Source organism: Nanorana parkeri, unplaced genomic scaffold, assembly GCF_000935625.1.
Source record: "Nanorana parkeri isolate BGI_ZX_2015 unplaced genomic scaffold, ASM93562v1 scaffold116, whole genome shotgun sequence".
Lineage (NCBI taxonomy): Eukaryota > Metazoa > Chordata > Amphibia > Anura > Dicroglossidae > Nanorana > Nanorana parkeri.
In genome coordinates this window covers 325544-337807 of record NW_017306384.1, presented here as the reverse complement: position 1 = coordinate 337807, position 12264 = coordinate 325544, and positions in this window count along the sequence as shown.

Below are 12264 nucleotides of genomic sequence, written 5' to 3'. Positions count from 1 at the left end.
CTGCCACTGTGCCCACCTCTCTCACCACCTCTGTGTCCACTGACCCCCCTCCAGCTCTTTCTCTGCCACTGTGCCCACCTCTCTTACCACCTCTGTGTCCACTGACCCCCCCCGGCTTTTCCCCTGCCACTGTATCCACAGTCGGTGGGTATATTGATGGACAGGGTGGTTATCGATCATGGACTGATGGGTACAATCAATGTAATATTAATACTGCCAAGTGTACTCTGCCGCTCACTATGCCACGACATTCTGAAAGGACTTAGAAAGACGCAGACCCACCTCTCTCACCAATTTTGTGTCCACTGACCCCCCTCCAGCTCTTACCCTGCCACTGTGCCCACCTCTCTCACCACCTCTGTGTCCACTGACCCTCTGCCTCCCCCCCTGCTCAATTGACTTATCATGCCAGTTTTGAAAACAGAGCTCACCTCACCTCCTGCGTTCCTCCTGCCGCTGCTGCCGAACCTTCAGCTCTCTACTCACAAAACCTAGGCAGCAGGTTGGCCAAAAGGCATCAAAAAATTGTCATTTATAAAAATAAAAGCAAGGCATACACACTGGGGGGCCTTTGGGGATGGAGGGGGTCAATTGTACTGATAAAAAATATTTTAATATACTTAATTTGTAGAATTTTCTAACCTATAGGAGTGCGTTTATAGAAATGTTTCAATGTTGACCACGTCTGGCCTTGGGTAAAGAAAGTTATGTGTAATTATTTGTCTAGATAACAAGAGTGTCTAGTAAGCAAATAGACTGTATACGTGACCAAATAGCCTTTTAGTTCTTTGAAAAGGTATATAATTGAGCTCTGTATTCATTGTCTTTGTCACTTGCAGTGAATTGCTAAGAGCCCCATACATGTATATGTCTTGACTAAAATAAACTCATATGTTTTACAATGAGAAGTGGTCACACATTATCCAACAATACACTTTGAAGAGGACCTTTACCCCTTTGACTAAAAAAATCACATCAGCTTATGTAATCGTGCCCAAGCGTTGCATCCTGGGAAGGTTACATCAGCAGAGCATTGCCGGAAAATCTCATCATGAGATCTCAGGGAAAGCCATTTTCCTCCCCTAAGATGATGTGCATGGTCACATGTCCTAGTCACATGTGCCAGAGTTCCAGGAAATAAAGAGAGATACATTAATCTGCCCTTAGTAAAAATGGCCACCGTTAGAAGAATGGAGAGGAAAAGAAAAGTATGTGTTTGTATATTGTCATTACTAAATATTTCCAAAGGTGACTTTGTTGTTATTTTGAAGATAAGGGTGAAGTTCCTCTTTAATGTTCACTTATTTTTGTACCATTTACCAGCAAATCATTCTTGACATGTTAGTGTCATAGTTTTAATTGCTTGCTTCCATATTTTTATTACAGCATTATAGCTAGAGATTTGTAAATAGAAATCTGATCAAAAGCAACAAAGAGAACATTTAAAACTTAACATAAAAATCTTCTTGACATGACAAAGATGACAATAAAAACTGGACAGAGGTCCCATCCCTTCCCCAGAAAAGTCTGGCTTTAAAAACAGGAAATCTTGGCTCACATATACTGCCACACAAGCTGGTTAACTGAATCAAAATGAGCCCTCACAGACAGCCTCTATTAAACTAAAAAAAATTCCAATCCTTTCATCTACAAATACTGTAGCAAATTAATAGACATATACAGGCAGTCCCCCAGTTGCAAACATCCGACTTACATATAAGGATCTGGAATATTGTGGAGATACTATTCAAGAACATCATTATTACTTCCAACAACACTCCTATGAGCCCGTGTAAGTGACATCACTACTCAAAAGTGCAGCCAGTCAATCTGAAAACTATTAACAATAGTAGCCAGCAATAATATAGAGAATTCCTCCAGGTGGTTGATTGGGGTCCTGCAGCCATGTATGCATGTATGTGGGTGGAAGTGACATCGTTGTCAATTCTTTTTAAACGGTGATTTGGGCTGTGGTGCATATATATGTGCAATAACATTGTTAATAAATGATTTTTTACTCATACGTATCTCTGGTCAGAAGTAACTTCTTCACCTTGTGTAATACTTTTTTCGAATGTTACAGTTACATGCATTGTGTGCGTTGGTTTGCTTCTGTGCCATTCACTCACAGTAGCACCCTAAGACCTGGTTCACACCTGGGCGCTTTACAGCTCGTTCCTACGCGCTGTAAAACGCTCAACATGTGAAAACCAATAATTGCCTATGGGCATGGTTCCCACCTGAGCGTTTTTCACTGCGTAGGAACACGGTGTAAAATGACCTACGCCCAAAGAAGTACAGGAGCTTCTTTGGGGCGTATTTGCCGCGCGTATCCATTAGGATACAGCCGGATAGCCCTCGTAAACGCGCGTTTCTTTTACCGCAAACGCGCATATTCCGCACGTCCAGGTGTGAACCCAGCCTAACACACCTTGCTAGCTCACCTGTAATGCAGTGTAATGCATGGCTATGCACTACCATATGTTGCATTGCGCTGCACTGCTGAAAATGCACCACAACTGACCCAAATGAGTGGTCTGTGGTAACTGAAGTCTCTTTAACCCACTGCAGCGGGCTGTGCCCTTATATCTGCCCTTATATCTATCAGTTCCACACATACCTGGTTATAGTGTTTTGTTTTTGATTGTGCTCATAAATCCATTTAAGAGAATTAAATTAAATTGTTAGAATAAAAATAACATAATTGCAGCACAGGCTCTGCATAACATGTATCAGTTCAGAAATGTGCTGCTTAATGTATATCTTATTACTATTAGATTGCAGCTGTTGCTTTATTGCAAGGCTTTCTGTAAACTAGATATGTGATCTGTGCAGGTTCAGCTGCTGTTCTACAGACATTTCTTCTGGTCTCAGCAAGAGCTAAGTGTCAGAATGTATGTAATGTGTGACAACGATATTTGACACAGACTATACATTAAAGTGAATTGTTTTTTTACATAGCAGAATTGTAAACCTATGTTTTACAGGCAAGGTCCACTTTAAAAAAAATCATAATAATAAATGCACACATATGCATAAAGGAAAACTGTGCATTTATTATTTTTGTGCATTGGACACAGTAAAGCATTGAAAACGTGATCAGTGGATACAAGTCTCTCGGCTGCAGTGGCAGATGAAATTTGGAGTATCTCCATCCACAGATCCTGTCAAAGGATCTGCGAATAGATGACAAGGCTGTGTGGGCGGAGCATGCACCGCCGCAACAGATTCAAAATATTTCAGGAGCCCCGGGCAGAAGAACCCCACGATCCAGGTAAGAAGGGGGGAGGGGGGTTGCGATGTGATTACATTTTATGTTACACCCTGAATATGCTAAATGTAGCCTTTAAAGTGGAATTAAAGTGAAAAAAATGAAAGTGTTGGGTGGTTGGACAAGTAGTCGCTTCTGCCAAAAATGTCTTCCTCTCTTCCCCAGTGTTTTTTTCCCGTGTGTATACGGAATGGCACCTGCGCATTCATAGCATCTCTAAGATACCATGAATGGGCCGGGTGCCAGAGAGTATATAAATCCTGTGCGCATGTGCAGAAGTTGCATCAGCAGTGGCCACCCAATGGCTGAAGCGGACTTCTGAGAACCTGGTAGTGTCGGCGGCAAAGAAAACAGCAGCTGGGGACAGCCCTGTAGATTGATCCGATAGCGCTTGTAAGGTAATTGTGCCCCAATGTGAAAGTCTGCTGTGCCAAAACAAACAAATTACAAAGCAGTTTTAAGCTTTAAGAAGAATCAAAATAAAAAAACAAAAGAGCGGTATCCGTACATACTCGAATGTAAAATTAATTTTATTAATAACGTATTAAAATTTGTTTAAAAACAGCCTTTAATCACCAGTCACATAATAAACAAACAAACAGAATATTTAGTCCCCCACCCAGCGCCTAGTCACTGTCTATATATAAACAGACACAACATCACATCATTTAGGCCCCGTTCACATATAGCGACATACCTTTGCAGCGGCCGGGATAGCGCGACTTTCGGGGCGACGTTCCAGCGACGGTAGCGCGACCTTCTCCGTCGGGCTTTATAGAAAACAAGCAAAATCGCGCAAAAGCAGCCGAAAAAAGGGTCCGGTAGAAGCGACTTGCGACCGCGACGCGCGACATGGAGTTAAGACAGCTCCATTGAATAGCATTGGCCGGCGACTTCTCGCAATATCGCGCGGCAAAAATGCGCGATATCGCGGCGGAAATCGCGCAACAAGTCGCTATATGTGAACGGGGCCTAAAACTAATATAAATAGTCAGATGTCAAGGGCTTTCGGGGCCATGCAGGGTCCCCTTCATCAGGCTAAAGGTGCCCATAACCTGTCGATTATGTACGATAATCGCGGGTGATCCCGAGATCGTACGATGATTGGCAGGTGTATGGAAGGCGTGCAACCGTTTCTACTGTACGGTCGCACGTCTTTTGTCTTCCTAGCACGCTGAAAAACCTGCCGAAAATCGTAAGATTTTCGGCGGGTTAGTAGCGCGCTCGGAAGACAAATGCCGAACGGGCCGGTGTGCGCAAGCGCACACTGCCCGCTCAGCATTGCAGTCATCAGAAGCCCTCCCCTCAGCGGGACCGGCTTGCGATGATCGCAAGTACGATCTGCCTGTCCAAGATGGGCAGATCGTACGAGATTTTAATTACCATACAACCATCGCACAACGAAAGTCGTGCGATGGTTGTAAGGTGTATGGCCAGCTTTAGAGGTGACAAATATATGCTTAAACCACAACCTTTATATAGACACACATAAATGAAGAACAACATACACCACTCCTACACCCTCTGACATCACATTGACATCATTTTCCCACCATTAAGAGTTCAAAAATACAGTTAGAAGAACCTAATGAAGAATCAAACTATTTAAAGGGCTCATTCACGCTGGAATCGGCCGGCACATACAGCTCCGTGCTGCATGCAGGGCCGTATCGGGCAGCTCCCAGGAAGGACAGGTGCTGCGTGTGATTAGTACACAGCCCCCGTCCTTCTCTATGGGACTACGCAGCCGTACGCCCCCCTACGCTCACCCGCCCTGCAAGTCCCTGCGGGTGAGTGTACTCGTACGCCGACAGGATGGATCGTAGTGGGGCATACGGCCGCGTAGTCCCATAGAGAAAGACGTGGGCTGTGTACTAATCACACGCAGCACCTGTCCTTCCCGGGAGATGTCCGATACGGCCGTGCACGCAGCAGGGAGCTGTACGTGCCGGCCGATTCCTGTGTGAATGGGGCCTAATAGTTAAATCAGTGAACATACCATCACATTAGTAGGAGTTATTAACAAAGTCTCACCGGTATAGAGAAGAAAAAGAGAGAAAGATGCTGCTCTGTCAGTCTGCAAGACGCGCTGCTGTCACAGCTATTATCATAAGTAATGGCAGCTGGTTGCCTAGGTAACAGGACACTGATCATCTGGAATTCCTCAGCATCGTGAGGCTCCCTCCCACTGACGCATGCGTCGTGTAGCTGCCATCCAACAGGGCCAGATGGATCTATAGAGGTGCAGCCTCTAGACCGGTGAGACTTTGTTCATAACTCTTACTTGTCATCTCTAAACCTGATGAAGGGGACCCTGCATCTCCCCGAAAGCCCTTGACATCTGAAAGACATCTAGCAATAAAATGGATTTGCACTGATTTTGAAGCTCTTGCGCTGGTGTGCTGGTGACATTCTTATTGAAGTTTCACTGTGAGCCATCCGCAGTCTTTAGGAGCACCTATATATTTTTCAGCTTGACATCTGAGAGATACCTGTCATGGTCACCACACACGTTACAATCTGACTAAACAATCTTTAGAGTTCATATCAGGACTTACCTAATTCACCCAATCAACTGGTATCCAGTATGGCAGCGCCTTGCATTGCATACTTGTTGGCAGATCTAAAGAATATTGTGCAATCAGAATGTAACGTGTGGTGAGCTTTACAGAGATTCAGGACAGGAAATAAGGGAAAGTCTCCCAAATGGGGTCATACACAGCAAAAAAAATCATTCATTACAACAGGAAAGTCAGCCTCAGATGAAACACATTTCCTGGAATATATAAAGAGTATTGCCACACAAGCATGTCTGCGCCACCATAAGACAAATATCAGTGAAGGTGACAAATCCAGTGCTTGTAAGAAACCTTCTGAAAATGATAGTTGCCTGGCTGCTGTGCTGGCCCATTTGGCTTTATTACCTTGAGTCACCGACCCAGATGAAAGCGTGTAAATCAGAGAAATATCAGCACTCTGTATCTGCATATAAGTTCCCAGGTCAAGAAGAGGCAACCTCAGCATTCCAGCTTCTGTGGAAGTCCCATGAGGGATTGCAAGACTCTGACTGCCACAGGCATGTCTTCCAAGAGGCAAAGGCATGATGGGATTTGTAGTTTCACCACAACTGGAGTGCTGAGTTTGCCTACCTCTGAGCTAGGGGGTCAACATGACAGCCAGGCAACTATTATTTTTTTTTTAGGGATGTCCTGATACCATTTTTTTAAAGACCAAATACAAGTACTTTCTCTCAGGTACTCGCCGATACCAATTACTGATACTTTTTCTTAAAGGAACATGTGACATTTTTTCTAAAACAATACAGATTCATGATGTTTGGGCAGTTTCTCAGCAGGACTGCATTTGCGTACCACCAGGCTGCGTAAAGAAGTCACCAGGACTGCGTTTGCGTCTCACCAGGCTGCGTACAGATCTCACCAGGGCTGCGTTTGCATCTCTCCAGGCTGCGTACAGATGTCACCAGGACTGCGTTTGCATCTCACCAGGCTGCGTACAGATCTCACCAGGACTGCGTTTGCGTCTCACCAGGCTGCGTACAGATGTCACCAGGGCTGCATTTGCGTCTCACCATGCTGCGTACAGATCTCGCCAGGGCTGCGTTTGCGTCTCACCAGGCTGTGTACAGATGTCACCAGGGCTGCATTTGCGTCTCACCAAGATGTGTACAGATGTCACCAGGGTGCATTTGCATCTCAAAAGGCTGCGTACAGATGTCACCAGGCTGCGTTTGCGTCTCATCAGCGGAGTGTATATATGTCACCAGGTTGCATCTGCATCTCACCAGGCTGCATGTGGGGCTCTGTGGACGGGCATTCGGCTGAACTACCAGGCACTGGGCTGAACGATCAGGTGCGTGTCTTCTGCCGGCTCCGGGGGGCTGTTTATTCAGTGCTGGGCTTTCCTTGGGTGTGCCTGCGCCGTGAAGGAGGAGAAGGAGATATGGGGCCGGACAGGCACTGCAAGGACAGCTACCAAGTCCCTAACAGACTGCCGAGGTCTCTACAAGCGTGGGACCTCAGCAGCGGATCCGTTTTAAAAATGTAAATTACTCCTGAAAATGGCCAGTATCGGTCCCAATACCGATACTAGTATCGGTATCGGGACATCCCTAATTTTTTTCGAAGGAAAAGTCAGCAGAGACAGCCTCATTGATTTTCTGATGGCAGGATTCCTGTGGAATTATGTAAACCCTAACAATGAATTTTCTGTACTCGCTAAAAATGTTCTTAGCCTGAAAAATGAAAACTAATGCAGCCACCACACCACATCTAAGGGCTGGTAAGCTGCAATAAATATCATTTTTGTGTTCAGTTATGCTTTAACAACATTCTTAAATCACAGCAATAAATGGTTGATAAATAATAAGTAGTGATCTCAACTAAGGATGAGGGAACCGGACAAAGTTTGTTTCGCAGGAGGTTTGGCCGTGAACATAGCGCTGAACCCTATTGAATTCCATCTTTAAGCTTGTTTTTTTTTAAAAGCTATTTTACAAGCTTTTGCTAAAAAAGGGCATGGGTGGCTGAGCTTCGCCATGAGGGACAAGTACCAATGTAAACATTTAAAAAAAACACCATTCAGCAGGGAGAAGGTCTTTAGCTATGGCCTGAAGGGCAACATCAAAAATAAACAAATTGTTTAAATACTATCTTAGGGGATGCCATAAATTTGCGCTTGAAGTTATGGAAAAGTCAAAGTTTAACCCTTTAAAAATGACATAGAAAAATGAAAACAATTGTGTGGCGTTCCCCTGAAATTCATAACAGACTCTTATTCAAGTATCAAGGTATGCAGCCTGGGTGGCCAGGAAAGGTAGGGCAGTAAGCATGCAATTCCACCATCCTGAACCATACCAGGCCACATGCCTTTCAACATCGGGAGGGTGTCTTGCAAGGCACCTTGTCCACATGTTGAGGCGGCAAAGACCTAATCCCCGCATCCTGTACCCCGCATCCTGTAACCCAAAAGAGATGTGCAGGTTTGAAGGGGGTGGGGGCTTATCAGAATGTTAAAAAAAATCTATATTTATAAATTCACAGACAATGGAATAAAACGGATTGCTCACAATATGGCGTAAACAAATAGTAGATAGAAGAATGGGTAGGTTTGAAAGCCCCCTTTTTATTAGGGTGACCACAGATATCGACCCTCTCTGTTAGAGATGAATCCACAGCTCACCCCTAATCTTAGCAGCTCTGCCGTATGAAACTACAGAACCATTTGTGTTTGGGCCAGGGCACCCCTTCAGCAAGGTTGTAAAAAGGACAACAGACCATTATCTAGAAGACAAACTAAAAACTGCATACTCCTGTCAAATGCAGTCCAATCATTCACTTTTTTTCCCCATTCATATGTGTAAGCTTATTGTCCATAGCACATAGTCATACAAACACACAAGCTTGAATATGTTTGGATAGAAATCACTTAGTACATTTGTGGAGTGTGAATAGAAACCTTCACGAACAAGTTCTTACTGATGTACATTCATTCTGTCCCAAGTCATCTAATCCACATTATAAAAAACATTGCCCAAACAAATTGTGTTCTTTAGCATTTTATGTGCTTTGCAATTACCAAAAAGCTACACATTTGGGTTATGAAACTATAGTTACACATAATATGATGCTCTCAAAGCCAAACTGGCAGTGCAGAACGTTAAATAGTCTTATCCCGAAACAGGATTTCCTAAAGGGATTCAGTTTTGAATTAAGGATAAATATTGGTTTAAGTGCTGGTGTTATTTTGTTATTTTATCTTCTCAGCATTTCTATTATTCTAGTTTTCAGAATTAGTACAAAACTAGGAGTAATACATCGTCAGTGAGTGAGTATTGTCATTTGGAAATAAAGTTTGCTATCAAGTTACTCAAGATAACTCACAAAAAGCACAATAATACAAACATTATAAATCAATAAAGTGAAGTGTTCAGCATTGTGGGTACCTGATGTCCTGGTCAATGTAGTATGTGCAGCTTTCAGGCTATAAAGACCCTCTGACTCTTCTTAGAGGCTCTTCTGTCTTCTGCAGCTGATGGCACTGGATCTACACAGCTTGTGATGAAACCTGTGATGATAAAAGGATATATATGTATGATTCAGACATGAAATGATAGGTGGGAGGATAATTTTTTGCACTTATCAGGCTAGATCATGTCACATGTCACTCATTTTTAATGTACTCACTGAAGCATCTACAAAAGAGATGTGTAAATATTCAGTTCTGATGGATCATGTTCTGACGCTTTGTGAGCCTTCATCTGCTGAGTGGGATAGGCAGTCTCCTGGGGCATAGCTCTATGGGGTGCAAAGGCTGCAACTGTTCCATCAGGTTAAGCAGCCCAGGCATACAGTAACTAGTGTTTCAGATAATGCAATAGATAATGTGTAAATGTGGATTATTTAGACCAAATAGAGCTATTTATATGTATTAGTGTATGTTTAGCTGCACCAGCGTAAATTGTGACTGCCAGTCAATTCTAGACTCTGTTAAATGTATTTATTTATTTATTACAAGTATTTATATAACACTGACAATTTATGCAGAGCTTTATATAGTGGCACATTCACATCAGTTCCTGCCATCAAGGAACTAACAATCTAAGGACCCTATCTCACATGCATAAATACAGGGCCAATTTAGACAGAAGCCAATTACCCATCCAGCGTGTCTTTGGAGTGTGGGAGGAGATTCAAACCAGGGACCCCCAGCGCTGATTCCTATGTAGATTAATCCTAATAAAAATCCCTCATTGTTTCCTACTTAGAAAACTCAGCGAGAGGTGGAAATGGTGGGCATCCAAGCCTAAAGTGCCTACAGACAGGGCCAGATTTCCCACAAGGCCAACCAAGGCCCAGCCTTGAGGCAGCAGGGAGTAGAGGGGCAGCAGAGGTGTGGAATTCCTATCTCCCAAGTTATATCCCACCGCACTCCTGACCGGAAACAAACCCAAAGATCCGGTGGGTAGATTGTGTCACATTTATAGAACCGACGTTTCGGAACCAATTGGCTCTTTCTTTAGGCAAACATAAACCATTTTATGTTTGCCTGAAGAAGGAGCCACTTGGTTCCGAAACGTCGTTGCTATACATGTGACACTATCTCAGTCAATAAAAGATATTGACTTTGCATCAAGTTGGAGCGCGACTGACCATTTATCGATTTTGAATTCCTATCTCCCGAGCCTGGGACATGCAGTTCCGGGTGCCGGACATGTAATTGTTTTCTCCATTAAGCCCTGCTTTGGGCAAGCAAAGCTAAATGTACAGCGGGGAAGCCGCCACTGGTTTTGTACATTTCTCTGAGATCTCTTGTATGCAGCCGGCAGGTCTGCCATTCTCCATGAGGGGGTTGGCGGGTAGGGGGGTGCATTGAGGAACCTGGCCTTGGGGCAGCAGAGAGAGTAAATCCAGCCCTGTCTACAGAACTAGATGGTGGTTAGCCACCCATGGTCCAATATGATCCAATGATAGTTCTTACATACATTAGTCATTCAAACATGCAGGTTGGCTGTGAGAAAGAACATATCTATTGTGCCGAGGGGAGGGAGGAGCTCTGCAAGTGTCCGTTGTGTTAAGGGGAAATAATAGAGATTGGCCAGATAAATTTATTCCAGACGATCAATTGTTGACTGTTTCCAGTCCCCTTATTGCTGGTGGTCCGCTACTTCTTTTAACTTTTTCAAGCATTTTTATCTTTTTCAGTGACTCATAATATGGCCACAAAAAGGGCAATCAGTTATTTGGGATTCCAGTGAAAGATTGGACTATATTTGTTGAAGGATCTTTTTTGGTTACTTTCCTTGCTTTCCTCAAGGGATGACATTTGGATTCAACGCAACCTTGGGTTCCAGGCGGATCCCTAGGTTTCGTGATTATGACAAATTCCACATTTGGAATAGCATAGTCCTGCCCAGGACATTGCCATTCATTTAAAAAAATAAAATACATACAATTCGGGATCAGATCGCCACTGTCCAATCAACTTCCCCTATTAATGTACCAGACCCACCATCACACTTGCTACTTTCCTCTTTTGACCCTGTCACCACAGAGGAGGTTACAAAGCTTTTCTCTAACTCCCGCTTCACCACTTGCCCCCTGGAACCAGTTCCCTCACCACTACTCCGGTCGCCCTCTTGCTCTATCCTACACTCTCTTACTCACATTTTCAATCTTTCACTCTCTACTGGCATCTTTCACTCCCTTCTAATACATGCGCTAGTCACCCCAATACCCACCCAAAATACCGGCTTATCTACAGCCGCCTGATCCGCCACCCCGCTGATAACAACCTTCTCGACCCCTCACAATCCGGCTTTCGCCCTCTACACTCCACTAAAACTGCCCTTCTCAAACTCACTAATGACTTACTACCAGCTAAAAACAATGACCACTACTCCCTACTCTTGCTATTAGACCTTTCTGCTGCTTTTGACACTGTTGACCACCTGCTCCTCCTCAAAAAACTCCACTTGCTTGGCCTACAAGACTCTGCTCTCTCATGGTTCTCCTCCTACCTATCTAAGCACTCCTTTAGTGTCACCTACAAATCTAACTCATGCCCTCCTCTTCCTCTTTCTGTAGTGGTCCCCCAAGGCTCTGTGCTTGGACCCATCCTCTTCTCCAGCTACACTTCCTCCCTTGGTCAGGTTATAACTTCACAAGGCTTCCAATACCATCTCTATGCAGATGACACTCAAATCTAACTTTCTACTCCACAACTCTCCCCCTCAGTGTCCTTGCGTGTCACTAATCTACTAACTGACATATCAGTCTGGATGTCGCAACACTTCTTTAAACTCAACCTTTCAAAAACTGAGCTCATTATATTTCCTCCTGCCCGTGCACCTTCCCCCAACTTTTCCCTTGAGATTGATAACACAACTATCCAACCCTCCCCCCATGCCAAGGTGCTAGGTGTCATCCTTGATTCGGACCTCACCTTTCTTCCCCATGTCCAATCACAATCCAAAT